Genomic DNA, 16,497 nt, shown 5'->3' with positions numbered 1-16,497 from the left:
ACTCAATTCATGATTCATATTTTTCTACACGTGTTTTTTGTGTGGCAATTTTGAATTACATTTTGGAATTGAATATGCATCTGTTGTGCAAGGAAAACGGACTGGTATGTGCGTGTCAAGAATTAGTGATTATGCATATATGCTAAACTTGTTCCCAGACTAATAAAATGTCTATGCATTTATTAGTGAATGAGGCCCATCTATGCAAATAGGGTATATGTTTGTGTATGATCTATGAAAGGATCTATACCACTTTTATGTGCTGTATTGGCTTTTGTTTTCCAACATAGTGATTTGTTGGCACTAAACAGCTATCTTAAAAGGCCTCTCAAAAGGAATCCATCAATTGAGATTTTTAAATCACTGTTCTGAATACACTGAAAGGATATGTTCTAACTGAGTTGTTTGGAAAAGTATTTCAGTCCTGATTGGGTTTTGTCAACTAATCTACTGATGATATTTGGAACACAAACCAGAAATTTGAAAAATTGTACCTTCTCATAGAAGCTGCCATAAATACCATCACACTATTGCTATTCTTTCTGCATTTAAATGTATGTCCATACTTGTCAATTAATCTGAAAATGAATTATAGGTGCGGCCAGAAATTCCTTTTATCGGCGCCTCACTGTCGTGCACAAAGAAACCATGCACTTACCAAAAGCCCACTGGTAAAGAGGCAATCGGTCCATATCTTCCAAACTCCCACCCTAATTAGATGATCAATTATTAACACACCCATAGACATCCTGAATAAGTAATGCAGTTAAGAAGTTTCAAACCCACTGCCATGGCGTTTCCTCAAATATTTGCTGTTGATTTTTGTTGAAAGAAAGGTTTTTCGTCTAAATCAGATGGTGATGAATTATATGTTACTTGTGTCATTTACTTTCAAAACAGTGTCAATAAACAGAATATAAGTAGTCGTCTCAAATAAATCCAGAGACAAACAATGAAAGTGGTGTGTTTGTATTTCACAAAGAATACGGATATGTATGTATATATATAAACAAACACATTTTTGCTTTATATTTGTTCTAGTCTTAATTTTTTTATGCACTTATACGACTCATTGCAGTAACAATCATAACAAATTGTTCAATTATAGAGTATTTAATTTAATAGTGGATTGGTTGTTTTTGCCATAAACAATTTGACTTTCTAATAATACACATGATTTTCCATTTTAAAAAGTAAATACATTTAATTAATAGACAGCAGACTATTGTTTTTTATAGGAGTTACCGCATATTTCATTACAGTAGTCTATGTTATATACTGAACTAACAATTTGCAAAACGGTGTAAAATGATTTCTTGTTTAGGACATAGCTTTTAAATATCAAACCCGTTGTTCTAGATATTAAATTCATTTCCAACAATAGACGTAACATTTTCTAGGTTTTGTTTGAGCAGTTGACTTGTGTCATTAGTAAATAAAACATAGTACAGTTCTTGAGGAACCTTACAGATGTGAATACACAATATGAATAATTTAAGGCTGAATACAGACCCCATAAATGACCATTAATTAATTGGATTTTATATTGTAAATTCCCCAGATGACATTGGTCATACAAAGTACTATTCATACATTGATATGCCAACATTCTAATTTAAGACTGAATACAGACCCTCGGGGAACCCCATAAATGACCATTAACTGTTTGGATTTTACATTGTCAATTCCACACCAAGGTACTATTTATACATTGATGTGCCGACATCCTAATTCCATATTCGTCTAATTTCATTATACTAGATTCATGAAGAAGAAAAAAAGCAAACTCCTTATCTGTGCTTGTCGATATCTTTTCCAAAAATTACATTGTGTACCATTTACTGTACCTGCTTACAAATTTGGATAATTTGGATGCTGCGTGAAAGTATATATATTTCCTGAAAATACCAGGAAGATGCCATAAAATGTTTAATAGCTGCAATAAATGGCATATGAGGACTGACAAGCCACTTCTGTGCATTTCAAAACTAAGCTAAATTAGCAAGTGTTACGACAGGCTACCCCTCAATTCAGACTTTTTTTTGGTGACACCTGTCAGATTTTTTGTGGTGACAGTCAAGTACCCCGAAAAAGCGCAAAGCATTTTTGGACAGAAAAAAAGCCCAACAACAACAACTTAAAACTGAGTTATGTGCCACCTTCTTTATAAAACGTTGGAAATCCATTTGTAGTGGTACCTTCAAAACATTCGAAAATAAAAAAACATAGCTAAACAATTCTTAGATTCATTCTTTTATGTTATATTAAATTAATGATATAATATAAATAATAAAATATAAAGAAATGATAATAAACGATGATAATAAACTATTTGTGCACATAAAAAGAATTCTCAACATAAAGTGTTCTCCTTTGGGATCATAATATGGATAGGTTTTCATAAAGAATTAATCCCCTAACTCACATTCCGTACTGTTTGGAATGTCAGGGGACTGGATCTCGGCTTCCCTGCCGGGATTGCCACAACAAGCAGGATAAAAACATATTTTAAAAATAGCACTCAAATTAAATTCTGCAGGTCAAAAAAAAAAAAAAAATATGGAAAAAAAGCCCCTTGGGCAATAAAGGGGGAAAAGGCATTTTGTGGTCTGGTCCTTCTCACTTCCCTTGACCATCAAGTTGAACAGACTGTGCCCTGGGAGGTTACTGTCGGGGAGGCCTTTGAGCGAAAGAGCCTCAAATACTCTGAGCTGGCATTAGACACTGAACAGCGGGAATGGAGTACGATGGTGTACCTAGTTGAGGTGGAGTGCAGGGGAGTTGAGAGGACATCAGCAATAAATCTACTGAAAGACTTGGGGATCTGAGGCCAAGCTTAGCAGCAGGCCATTAACTCACTCTCAAATTTTACAATTAGCAATCGAACCACTGGATTTGGCTGAAGAGGAGAGCACTTGTGCCGCAAAACAGCTATAGCAGTTAAGGAAGCAACAAATTCAGTTCAGAGGGGGGAATACCTGAGACGGCAAGGAATTTTAGTCATCGAAACGCAGATGATGGAGGCTGCCCTCCTGACGACCCCCATGAGGCCTGAAATGCCCTGCGCTCAAGTGAGGACACTTAGCCGAGGTCACTTCTGTAAATCTGATGGAAATGAGTAAGACATTTGGGATTGTACTTCACTGAGGATCTCAAGCAATTTTGAAGGAATTCTAATTTTAAAAATATATATAATAATCTTATGTAACCCCGAAAGTGCCTTAACGTAGCCCAAGGCATACGCTTACACCATTTGAGAACCACTGAAGTACATTATACAACAAATCAGATTTTATTAAAATGTTTTATTTTATTTTTCTTGAAAAAAACTTTATTTTAATTGAAGATCACCAAAATTAATGATTTGCTTGGCCTTGATAAATAAATTCAACTAATTTAATATGGAACTCTCAGGTCATACTTTATATGTTTTTGGTAGTATCTAATTATAGATTGTAAAGGATTTGCAAATTATTGTAATCTGGTTTTGTAAAATAACAAATAATAATTGCAGATGACTTTTAATTTCCTTTTAATTCTCACCCTTTCAGTCACACAAGATTTTTTTTGTGGTACACAAATGAAACACAACAATTGCAGAGTTATTTCATCAATTTAGATAAACTGCCAAAATCATCAATTTTGAGAATCAAAAAAGTCCTGCAACATTGCAAATTGTACAATTCTCGTCTGCAAGGAAGTAGTTTCTCATTTTGCCTTTCTCATTATGTTGACTTGTTCATTTGGAAGGGCGCCATCTGCTTTTGTCTTCACCGCTTTTTCATCTAGCTCACGCTGAGCTGTAATAACTTCCTCGATTGCTCATCTCTTCTTCTCTCTCATTGGATAGCCAGTTTCATATTGTTCACCCCTCAACCAAGTTCTTCAATCCCATTATCCCTTGTTTTGTTTTTTAACTATTCCTATCTGGTTTTCCTTTAGGTTTATTCCCTCAAATATCCAATCTGGTTTTACTGTAGCTTCATTTTTAAGCAAATATCTAAATGTTTATTATTATTGTTGTTGTTCTTCTTCTACGTATTATTATTATTGTTATTATTATTATTATTACTATTATTATTATTAGTAGTAGTAATAGTACAGTCAAACCTCGGTTTTCGAACGTCTCGGTTCTCGAACAAATCTGAATTCAAATGAAAAATTCGAGACTTTTTTGCTTTGGTTGTCAAACTAAATTTGGAGGTCAAACCTCGCGAGGTGAGCCGAAAGGACCCCAGAAAACCCGACCTCACGGCCCGGATGCCGACTGACTCCGTTCGTTGTTGTTGTATTTTCGTTACTTTGAGGATTGTATTAACCCGTAATCATGCCGCCAAATAAAGCAAGTGGGAGCATTAAAGCCATCCTAAAACACAAAGACGCTCTTAAAGCAATGCGACAGTTAGCGCACGGCACGCTGCGGTTGCACGATCGGACCAAATTAAGCTCCCTGCGCACTGAGGTCCACTTAAATACGTACCTGAGGACCTTAAAAATATTTTCTAAATGTCAGCGACGGCTCTGTCACAATAATGCGACCAGGGCGCTGCAGTTGCGCGGTCGGCGGCGCGCTACGGTTGCGCGTTCGGCGGTACGCTGCAGTTGCGGGATCGGACAAAAATGCGCAAATGGAAAAATGCTTTAAAAAGGCGTTTTTTTTTTAAAGTCTTGGAACGGATTTTTTTTTTTTCCATTTGTAATGGGAAAAATAGATTCGGAATTCGACCGATTAGCTTCGCGAATCGCCTTCTGGAACGGATTGTGGTCGAAAACCGAGGTTTGACTGTAGTACTATAATATATTATTATTATGATTATTATTATTATTAGTCGTAGTAGTAGTAGTAGTAGTAGTAGTAGTAGTATTTCAAGAGCACGTATGATCATGTTTTAGGAACATATATTATATTTATTCAATTGGGGACCTACCTACCTAACTTACACAACAGGATGTTTAAAGTTCATCTTAAAGATGGGAACTCTAGTGCCACAATGTCACAAGTTCAAGTCACGCTGAAGTCAAAAATGTAAAAGTGGCAAATTGTGTTTGTCAAGTCAAGTTTGTTTGTATAGCCCTAAATCACAAGCAGTCTCAAAGGGCTTCACATAGACAAACAAATTGACAATTATTCTCAAAGCATCCCCTGATCTTGAGCTCCCAAAAGGGCAAGGAAAAACTAAAAAAAAAACTACCAGGGGAAAAGTGAGAAACCTTGAGAACGGAACACATATGGAAGGATCCCCCTTTCAGGATCACCAGGCTGCAATGGATGCAGAGAGGGCACATAAAATACGTAGTATAAAAATCAATGATAAAGTGGATGTCCAAATCAAAGCGAAGAGCTGCCGGAGGTGACCTCGATTGTCCTGGCAGTGTCTTCGAAGAGGCCATATTCCCTCATCTTGATTTGGTCCATGAGAATCCAGATAGCCGCTGTCAGCTTGGGTGTCACCTAACCACCTCCCCAGCCGGGGAGGGGTGTGGGGGAGGGGGGAGCGAAAACAAACTCCAGCCGAATCGGCCACTACAGGTTAATTAAAGGCCATATCATAGAAATGTGTCTTTAAACGTGTCTTAAATGTTTCTACTGAGGTAGCTGTTCTAATATCCATTGGTAGGGCATTCCAAAGCTCTGGAGCCCGAAGAGAAAATTCTCTAGACCCTATTTGGAGGGATGCGATTTGACTTGGTAGCTATCGGTGAGGTGCTTTTGTCTCGAGTAAGGCTCTGCCCCTTTCAGCTCAAGTGGTGTCTCTTTCACTCTGAATCACTCCTTGCATAAGTGCTCTAGTTCTCAGTGTGGTGCATGTTACAAAGAGCGTAAGAACAACATATTGAAAAACAAAATGTTTAAAAATATCACAAATATAGAGGCAAAAATGCATAATTTTCTGCCCAATAGTCTTCTGTGGTTCAAAGCCAAATTATAGTGCGTCTTAACAGGAAAACAGGAACAATTTTGTTATTCCGCTGTTATGAGTGGTATTGTGGCTATTTTGTGTATTTTTACTTGCTGAGATTTCAGATAGTCGAGAATTAATTTACATAAGTGAGTCAAAGAATTGCTAAATCATTTTTGTTCTCATTGTTTAAGAAAGAAAAGACTTGAACTATATTTATGTACTATATATGTACGTATATTGTAGCAACTGTTATGCAACCGTATATGTAATTACTGTTCGGTAGTCCGATTGCTGAGGGAGGCCGTGAAGGCAGCAAGGTGGAGGGGAGCACGCGCGTGTGGGAGGGGAACTTGACATTGTTGTCTCCGAGTGCGGATGTGAGAACTCCTCTTTGTTGCGTTGAATAAAGAGCCAGTTACGAACCACGCCGTGCCTGATTCATTCAAACGCTACATTGGTGTCAGAAGTGAAAGTTATCTATTGCGACGTTATGGCATCGCGTAAGGACTGTGGCGGTGGTCGGTTGCAGGTGAAGGAGGAGGTGGTGGACGGCGGTTACGATGTCATGTGGGGCCGTGAGTTGGACCCCAAAGTGTCGGAGCACGTAGAGCTCTTGAGGAAGACCGCCAGGAAGCTTGGCTCGTTAAACAATGAGAGGGACGCAGGGACGAAGGACGGTGGCAGCATCCATGGCGACCGTCATCATATCAAGACACCGAGATACTACGGGAAGACTCTTGGTAAAGGCTTCTGGCTGGTCGGAGAAGAATAAAGCGCTACAGTTGGCCATGTGTCTCATGGAGGAGCCCCTGTCCTGCTTGTTACGGCTTAGCCAGCCGAGAGGGACGACTATGGGGCTTTGGTTGGTGCCCTGGGCAGTACAGCCAGCCCAATGTCCTGCGCTCGTAGTTGTCAAACAGGAAATGACAAGCTGGTGAACCGCTCCGTGTACTGGCTAATGACATTGAGACATTGTCGAGGCGTGCATACCCCCATATGCCGGCTGATGTGCAGAGTGAGCTGGCCAGGGACCAGTTCATCCGCGCCATTACACCAAGAGAACTGCGGCGTGACCATGTGGTGCGTTCTGCTGCACAGGTGAACTTGAGCCCAGAGAAATCGGCGTGGGTGGTTGAACCTATCCGTACAAGCGCACTGCAGGCACCTCGCAGCAGTACCCGTTCCACATCAGGAGGACGCTGACAAGGCAATTGATGAGATGGTGAAGGCTGACATAATCGAGCCATCTGATAGCCCATGGGCCTCAGGGGTCGTCATGGTTAACAAGAAAAAATCAGTGAAGAAAAGGTTCTGGGTTGATTATCGACCCCTGAACAGTGTGACAATGAAAGACTCCTACCCTCTGCCCCGAATTGATGAGACCCTGGACCTGGCATCTGGGTCATCCTGGTTCTCCTCGCTGGACCCGCGCAGCGGATATTGGCAGGTGCCTCTCGCCCCCGAGGAACGGCCAAAAACAGCTTTCTGTACCGGAAGAGGGTTGTGGCAGTTCCGAGTCCTCTGTTTTGGTCTGTCCAACGCACCCGCTACTTTTGAGCGGGTTATGGAAAAGGTGCTGGCTGGCATTCCCCGACAGGAATGTTTGGTCTATCTGGATGACATTCTTGTCCATGGGAACTCTTTCAAGGCGGTTTTGGGGGCCCTGCGCCAGGTACTACAAAGAATTTCCACTGCTGGCCTGAAGTTGCATCATGACAAGTGTTGCTTCATGAGGAGAGAGTTGGAGTTCTTGGGGCACAAGGTGGGAGGGGAAGGCATTAGGACTCTGGAGGAGAAGGTACAGGCCGTGTGAGACTGGTCTGCTCCCAACAACTTGCGTGATCTGAAGAGCTTTCTTGGATTAGCATCCTATTACTGGCGGTTTGTACAGGGCTTTTCGTGCATAGCCGTGCCTCTTTTCCACCTGCAGCGCAAGGACACTAAGTTCGAGTGGACAGTGGAGTGCGCACAGGCCTTCAGCTCCTTGAAAAGATCATTGACAGAGTCTCCCATCCATGTTCCCCCCGATCCTAAACTGCTGTTCCTCCTGGAGACAGATGCCAGCAATGCTGGGATGGGGGCAGTCTTGAGTCAAGTGGGGGCGAAGGGAGAAAAAGTTGTGGCATACTTCAGCTAAACGCTATTGCGTCACACGTAGGGAACTGCTGGCTATCGTGAGGGCTATAAGCCACTTTTGATCATATCTGCCGGGTTTACCCTTCACGGTACGCACTGACCATGCTGCACTCCAGTGGCTCATGTCTTTTTAGTAACCCAAAGGACAGATTGCACGCTGGCTTGAAGAACTAGCACCATATATCTTCTGAGTGGAGCACAGGGCCGGGCCTCGCCATACCAATGCGGACGCTATGTCTCGACGCCCTTGTGAACTTGCTGGCTGCTGCTTCTGTGAGCGAAAACAAAGCAGAGAGAAAGAGCTGCTGAGATCCTACGCATGATCTCGGCGAAGATGCAAGTTGTGGATGCACCCGAATGGAGGAAACAGCAGCAACAGGATTTGGATCTGCAACCCATTATGCAGTGGGTGGAATGGGGCCAAACACCAAAGTGGGAAGAGGTCGCTGGGCACTCACCTGCCACAAAGGGACTATACGCCAAGATGAAGACGCTCCGGGTGAGGGATGGAGTACTCCAGAGAGCTTGGAAAGAACCCGCTACTGGGGAAGAGAGGCGGCAGGTGGTTGACCCCAAGGCTCTGAGAGAGGCTGTGTTGAAAGCATGTCATATCGCCGTGTTTGACCTCGGACATTAGACGCGACTTTATTTTGAAATCCAGTTCATTGTTGCTTGCTTCCTCTTTCCGGGAGCAGTGCGCGGCGTTGTTGTGTTGTGAGCAGAGCCGGCACGTGAAAGGGGAGTCGACAACTAGTACGCGGCTCCTGGGCTGGTGCTATGGCTAGTGTCCAAAAAGACGAGGAAATTTGCTCCCCTTTAGGCTTCAAGTCATTCGTTTGGAAGCACTTTGGATTCCAAAGAAAACATGGCTCAACGGACAAGACACGTGCAGTTTGTAAATCCTGCCATGCGGTGATCAAATATTCAGGGAGCACAAATCCCGCCGCACATTTAAAGAAAAAACACAACATCAAAGTTCAGTGTTAAAATAAGCACTTTGTATACTACAATACTCTTGTAATTTCCTAAATAAAGAGTTTGCAGTACCTTGTTGATTTTGCGTATGAATTGTTATAAATCAGGATATTGTTCTATATTTTTTATTTAAAAAAATATATATATATCAATCGTAGAGCACTATATCGTGATATATCGTGAATGAATCGCAGCAGGCTTTAAGATATCGGCAAATATCATATTGTAGTTCTTTGTATCGATATGATATCGTATCGTGACAAAACCCGTGATTTACAATCCTAATATATATATATATATATATATATATATATATATATACATACACAGTAATCCCTCGTTTATCGCGGATAACTCGTATGTGAGATTGCTGTTTGTAGACTTCAGTTTTGCATTCAACACGACTCATCTGCAAACTCGACAAACTGGGACTCAGTACCTACCTCTGCAACTGGCTACTGGACTTCCTCAAGAGGCCTCAAGTAGTGCGTGTTGGCGACAATATCTCAAGCAGCATCACGCTGAGCTTGATAAAAGGCTTGCACTATTCCAGTTGATTTGTAATGAATGCATAATATGACATTTTTGTTTTTTTAATTGCAAAATAAAGAATTTTATCACAATATTCAAATTTTCTGAGACAGTCCTGTATATATATATACGTATATATATATATATATATATATATATATATATATATATATATATACGTATATATATATATATATATATATATACGTATATATATATATATATATATATACACAGTATCTGAATACACTTATTATTCTATTTTTAAGCAAATTTTCAAGAACATTCATTGTTTCTTTTGCCAAATATGAATAGAATTAAGAATAAAATTATTTGGAATGAAGGTACAATGTAAAGGTACAAGGTCAAGGGCTATGGCAAAGCACACCAAGGTGACAGTAAAATTATATTTTTTTATAAAAATAATAATTTATAAACTTCGTACAACCATTTATCCAGGTAAAGCAATTGAGAAAATATTTTCATATGCAATACCGCCAAGGTATTGCATATGAAAATAGTGATGTTTTGACCTTTGTTTTATGAATATATTTTTAACGTGTGCAAATGTGCACAAAGTCAATTGAACATTTCAAATCAGTTATTTTGTCTTATTTCAAATCAGTTATTTTGTCTTATATTAGACTCGAAAGCGGCTATTAACCTAATTAAATCATACAGAACCCTTTGTGATAATTTAAACATTAGCGTGCAGTTGTGCAATGTCTTTATAAACCCTAATACTGGATGCTGGTTTTGAATCTCTGTGCATTGTGCAAGTATTAGCACTTGCTTGGGATTAAGTACAATTCTCTTTTCTTCTCTGGAATGTTTAAACCATACAACTGAGGTTAATTTAGGAAAAAACAAATAACGAAGTAGCAAAGTGGTTGTCGACCTTATTACCTGACTTCAGAGAGATCGCTCCGTGCAACAATCTAATTTGTTTTCTTTGACACATTCAAATTAAGACCAGCCCTTTTTTAATACACCTTAGCCAAGTGGGATTGTTTAAGTGGTGCTATTCAATTATGAAAGTTGCCACATTGGTAATTATTCAAGGCTGTAACGTATTGTTTTATGGCCATGATTGCGTGTGCAGGTGAAAATTAGATGCTTTTAATGTGTGCACCACAGAGGATCCATTGTCACCACACTGTCTGTATTGAACTTATCCAATTTGAAAAAATATATATACATGTTCTGCCACACAAAATCACTGAGATAAGCTGAATTTCATGTCAAGACTATAAATAGGGAGAAGGTGGACGATTGCTGAGCACAACTGCCTCACATTTCAGTGATTGTGGGTTTGTACTTTAATGAAAGAAGAGTCTTTATTAAATCTTCTGTTTCTGTGCACACATCTTTGCAATATCTTTGTTTCTACTTGAGATTGATCAGATTCCTGTTTTTTTCCCTTCCTGTAGCATAATTTTCCTTGTTTCCACATTTCCTTTCAGTAGTGCTGGTGGGCAGTGATTTCTTGCCACGGCTCTCCTGTCAGAGGCAGCCTTTTCATGGTTTGCGCTGTTATTAATGCAAGCACTTATTTTCAATGTTCTGCACTTCTACCTTATGTTTAGATTCCGTGTTTGTATAATCATACTCATGAAGTCTTTCTGGAGTGGCTCCATCAACCTTTTATTTATTTCTTCTGCCAATTACTGTATTTTCCAGACTATAAGTCACATTTTTTTTCATAGTTAGTTTTTCATAGTTTTTTTCAAACATGTTATAACTACGCACATCAATTAAGTTCCATCCTTTTCCCTACTGTATAGTTTTTGGCGTGTGACGGCCGTGACACAGCCATCCCTCCCACCCCCAATCCATGGCAGATTGACAATTACCAAACTCAACCCCCTACCCCTCATTGACCATTACATTAGTCGCATAACGGCATGCACTGGGAAGCCCCCCGTCGACGAATAGTTTTTGGTGTTTGACGGCCGCCGTGCACACCCCTACCCTCCACTCCTCTCCCCAGCACATTTTTTTTCTTCTGATCCAAGTACCGTGAATTTCGGACTATAAGTCGCTCCGGAGTACAAGTCGCATCAGCCATAAAATGCCCAAAATAGTGGAAAAAAAACATATATAAGTCGCTCCTGAGTATAAGTCGCATTTTGGGGGGCAATTTATTCGACAAAATCCAACACCAAGAACAGTCATGAACGAGCAACAACAGGCTAAACCAGGGGTGGGCAAACTTTTTGACTCGCGGGCCGAACTGGGTTCTAAATTTGGACCGGAGGGCCGGACCAGGAGCAGATGGACGTAGGCGTTGTGTGAAGTCATATAAGCGACCTGTAAAGGTCATTGCATAAAAGATCTTGGCCTTTAGTAGGTAGTAAAGCATGGATATTCCAAACAATTTTTTTGAAAACAAATGCATTTATTAACAGCATTAAAAAAATAATAATTCACTAAAAAACTGCTATCAGTGATTCTCATAAAATACGACACTGTTATTATGAATAACAATCTCCATCACTTCAGTGCCTGCAGGTCAGATTAATGAAAGATGTTTATCTTATGAGATCACATCAAACGGCAAACATTCTGACCAAATATATCATCTTGAAGAATCGGTGAAAGCATACATCCAAATAAAGTCATCAAAACAGCAACACGGTGAGGGGTATCTGAAAATCAGAGCAGAGTTTTAACTCGCAAACACCTGGTAACAGAGGTGAGGAAACGGGAAACACTTCCTTAAAGTAAGCCTTAAGAACTTTACAGGTTAAGATTAGTCGCAAATAGGTGGTGCATCAATGTCTTTGAGCATCCTGCATTGTTTGAAAATGAGAATGGTCGCTAGTTTCAATCCCTGCTATGTGTACAAATCATATTCAAAATGCATTTTTTTACAATAAACTTGAGAGCCTCCCGTTCATTTTCAGTGGGAACAGTGTTGTTGGTGTCCCTTTTTTGCTAGTGCGTCATAGTCTGGAGTAAAATTTGTTGTGGCAATTCTTAGGCGAGATCCGAGGTGTTGGTCCGTTTACCTTGATCTGTGACGGGTTGATGTTGACGTTCATGTGGCTGAACGTCACGTCGCGTACGTCGAGCCAAATTGGCCACTCTTTTTTAACATTCGGCACTCACTTCTTTTTTTCGGGCCTCTCATTTTAATGGAAGGATTCCAGGGGAAGGTTTGTGGGTGGCTTTAGCGCAAAACTGCATCTGAAAGCTCAGCGCGCGAATTATAAGAACGCTGTCGTCAAAGCCCACGCTCTAAATTCGGGACTGATACGAATAGAGCGAGAGTGCGCCAAGTCCGTACTACTGAGTACGTACACGCACTTGTGAGTGTGCACCGAGCTTTCTGACACGGCTTCCGGTAGTAAATGCGCAGGCGAGCGCTTCGCCATCTACTGGGAAAACGCAGTCATTGCAGGCAAAATGACCACAAAAAAAAAGTTTAATAATACAATTTGTTCAGGGTTGGCGGGCCGGATTAAACGGTCCCGTGGGCCGGATGTGGCCCGCGGGCCGTAGTTTGCCCACCCCTGGGCTAAACGATAGGTATGCTAACGTGACATAAACACAAACAAAGAGCTGAGAACGGCCCTGACGTAACATTCAGAATTATTCAAAAAACTATTACATAAATAACACGTTAACAAAACCATCTGTGTCACTCCAATTCATTAAATCCATCGATCGTCCTTTGTCAACAATGCGTGCGCGCCGCTGACGGCGCTTGCACTTCAAAATATTCCACAGGCCCATATAACGATATATAAATTATATATCAAATAACTATTATATAAGCAATAATGCTATCAAACCATCTGTGTCACTCCAAATCATTAAATCCATCGATCATCCTTTGTCAACAATGGGTGCGCGCAGCTGACGGCGCTTGCACTTCAAAATATTCCACAGGCCCATATAACGATATATAAATTAGATATCAAATAACTATTATATAAGCAATAGTATTATCAAACCATCTGTGCACTCTAAATAATTAAATCCATCGATCAAATTCCTCGTCCTTTGTCAACAACGCCCCGCGTGCGCCCTGACGTCAGCCTTGTCGTTATTCCACAGATCTAGTATATAACTATATTGTAGCGTTAACAAAGTTCAAGGAAAGACGTGGGTTTGGTAAACGGCTCTTTATTTAACAAAACAAACTTCCAGGCGTGTGGCGGCGTGGACTTCTAGCCACGGAAGTAGAAGAGAGCTCCATAGAATAGGACCGGGCGTGCGTAAAAGCCATGACCGAGCCCCATCCACCGTCCCCGGACAGTCACCCGGCCTAGCGCCGGCCCCAGATTTCTATCCACGGAGGTGAAAGAGAGCTCCATAGAATAGGACCGGGCGTGCGTAAAAGCCATAATAGTTTTTCAAACCTTGTGTGTCACTCCAAATCCTTAAATCCTTCAAACTCTTCGTCCGCCGTGTCACTTAGAAACAAAGCCGCTAATGATGCCGGTAGTACGTCCGGTTTTTCGTCATCTTCGTCATCCCGTGATCAATCTTTGTCCTTTATGTAAACAAACGCCGCGCCGCGTCGCGCTGCTGACGTCACTTGAAATTCAAATTACAGTAATCCCTTGCTATATCGCGGTTCAACTTTTTTTTTTTGGAACATTTTTGACAAAAAACATATAAGTCGCTCCTTATTATAAGTCGCCCCCCCACCCAAACTATGAAAAAAAAACACGATTTATAGTCCGAAAATTACGGTACTACAATTAGGATTGAGAACAACTCCAAAGACGTCAGGAATTATGTATCTTGTTTTGCTTGACAAAAATGAAAATATGTTTGCATAGTTTTTACTTTACTACTACTACTACCTACTCTACCCCATATACTACTACTACTACCTACTCCACTCCACGCAAAGACTATAATTCTGAGACTCGTGCAAAAATAAAACACAACTTATAACATTGGGTTTAATAAAATTACGTTAAGCAAGCAAACTCCTGATAGATTCATTCCTTCAAGTTAACTGCAAGTTAGCAAATCTCCAACCACCTGTAGCTGCCAATTCCAGATGGTTCGATGTTCTTTGTCTTTGTCTTCAACTAAGATAATTGGGACCAACCTCCCAACTATCCAGGACTTGTACCTGTCCAGGACCAGGTATCGTGGAAGTAACATCTCTACAGACGCTACGCACCCAGGTTGCAGTCTGTTCAAACTACTCCCCTCCCGACAGCGTTACAGAGCACTGTACGCCAAAACCAGCAGACACAGACACAGCTTCTTCCCCCATGGAAAAAAACGGTAAATAAATTTGAAAATATTACAGCTAATATTACAGATGATCAGCGGTAGACTAAATCGTTAAAATAATCAACAATCCAGTAAAATATTTATTACTGACAGCGTTGAGACTGACAGCATTACGACTAACAGTGTTAGAGGTAACGTGTCAATAGATTTCTAGTAACTGATATTCTACTCAATTACTGTCAATTGTTGTAACTCCGTTACCGTTACTAACAGTGAAATATGACACGTTACTTATGCTGCTTGAGACGCGTCGACGCCCAACTCAAAAACCCCTCTAACTTTTGACCCTCTACTCCTCGCGTTAGCCAATCTGCTGCAGGATTGTGTCACGTGACATAATGTAACGGCGGGCCAAAAACAAAGCCATGATCATTGTCGACGTCCATGGTCATCCCTAGCTGTAGAACACCACTTTGTACCTGTTAGAATTCTTCATGTTAGTTACGTCATTCTTTAATTTGAAGTAAGGTGCTTTATTTTGAAGGCTGTTTTAATGCGATACCAGTTCCTGCTTCATGTTAGCGTATATACATGTTGGTTACAGTGGTACATCAGTCATTGACGATGTAAGTGGTTCTCCTAACAAGACTCCGTGCTGTAACGTTTTTTTCTCTCATCTGAGGAGTTTTGCCATAAAAAAATGGAAAAGTGTGCAGTGTGCACGTCCAGCCAACGTGAACAATTGTCTGGAAGTTGTGTGACAATTTATTATTTATTTTATGCTTATTTTACATTGTTGTTCAATAAACATTAATTAAATAAAGTTGTTGTACTACCGTATTTTCCGGACTATAAGGCACACCGGACTATAAGGCGCACCTTCAATAAATGGCCCACTTTGAAACTTTGTCCATATATAAGGCGCACCGGACTATAAGGGGCACCAATAATGCATTACTTTTCTGAGACAGTCCTGTATAAGGGCTGACCATTCGCATCAACATTCCACCAACCATTACCATTGTGAATTAACTTGTAAGTATGTAACTATATCCTTTACTATATCCTTTGCAGATAGGTTGATATTGCAAATGATAATTTGTTGTCAATTGCACTACCAGAAAAGGTCAAGATTAAAATAATAACAAATTAACAATTTTAGGAAAGTTGAATGAAATTTTTATTAGTTGTATTACGTTTGTTTTATTGTTGTTATTGTTGTATGAATAAGAAGGGTGATATTGGTGTTTGTGACTGCAGTAAACAGGCCAGGTTGCATCATGTCAGATTTTTAATCCAAATCAAATCATTCTCCATTTTATCTTTTTTATTTCAACTTCAGACGCAACAAATTACTTTATAATCACAAAATAATGATAATGATGAGTCTTTTTGATTAATGATTCATCGTCTTCGGGCGACTTATGATTGATTTTATGACACAATGCTTCAGGCCAGTTTAAATTTACACCAAATGCGGCCCGGGGGCCGGTATTTGGTCCATATTTAAGGCGCACTGGACTATAAAGCGCACTGTCGGCTTTTGAGAAAATTTGAGGTTTTTAGGTGAGCCTTATAGTCCGGCAAATACGGTACTCTATGCAACTGTATTGACACATGCTCAAAAATCTGAATTCTTTTCTATAATTCTTATTTTTGAAAAGAAATTACAGTAAATTACAAGAAGGAGTACAGTAATCCCGCGCTACTTCGCGGTTCACCTATCGCAGCCTCGGTCCATCGTGGATTT

This window comes from Syngnathus typhle, linkage group LG3 (genome assembly GCF_033458585.1).
Source record: "Syngnathus typhle isolate RoL2023-S1 ecotype Sweden linkage group LG3, RoL_Styp_1.0, whole genome shotgun sequence".
NCBI lineage: Eukaryota > Metazoa > Chordata > Actinopteri > Syngnathiformes > Syngnathidae > Syngnathus > Syngnathus typhle.
The sequence above is the reverse complement of the archived record's forward strand: the minus strand, read 5'-3'. Positions refer to the sequence as shown.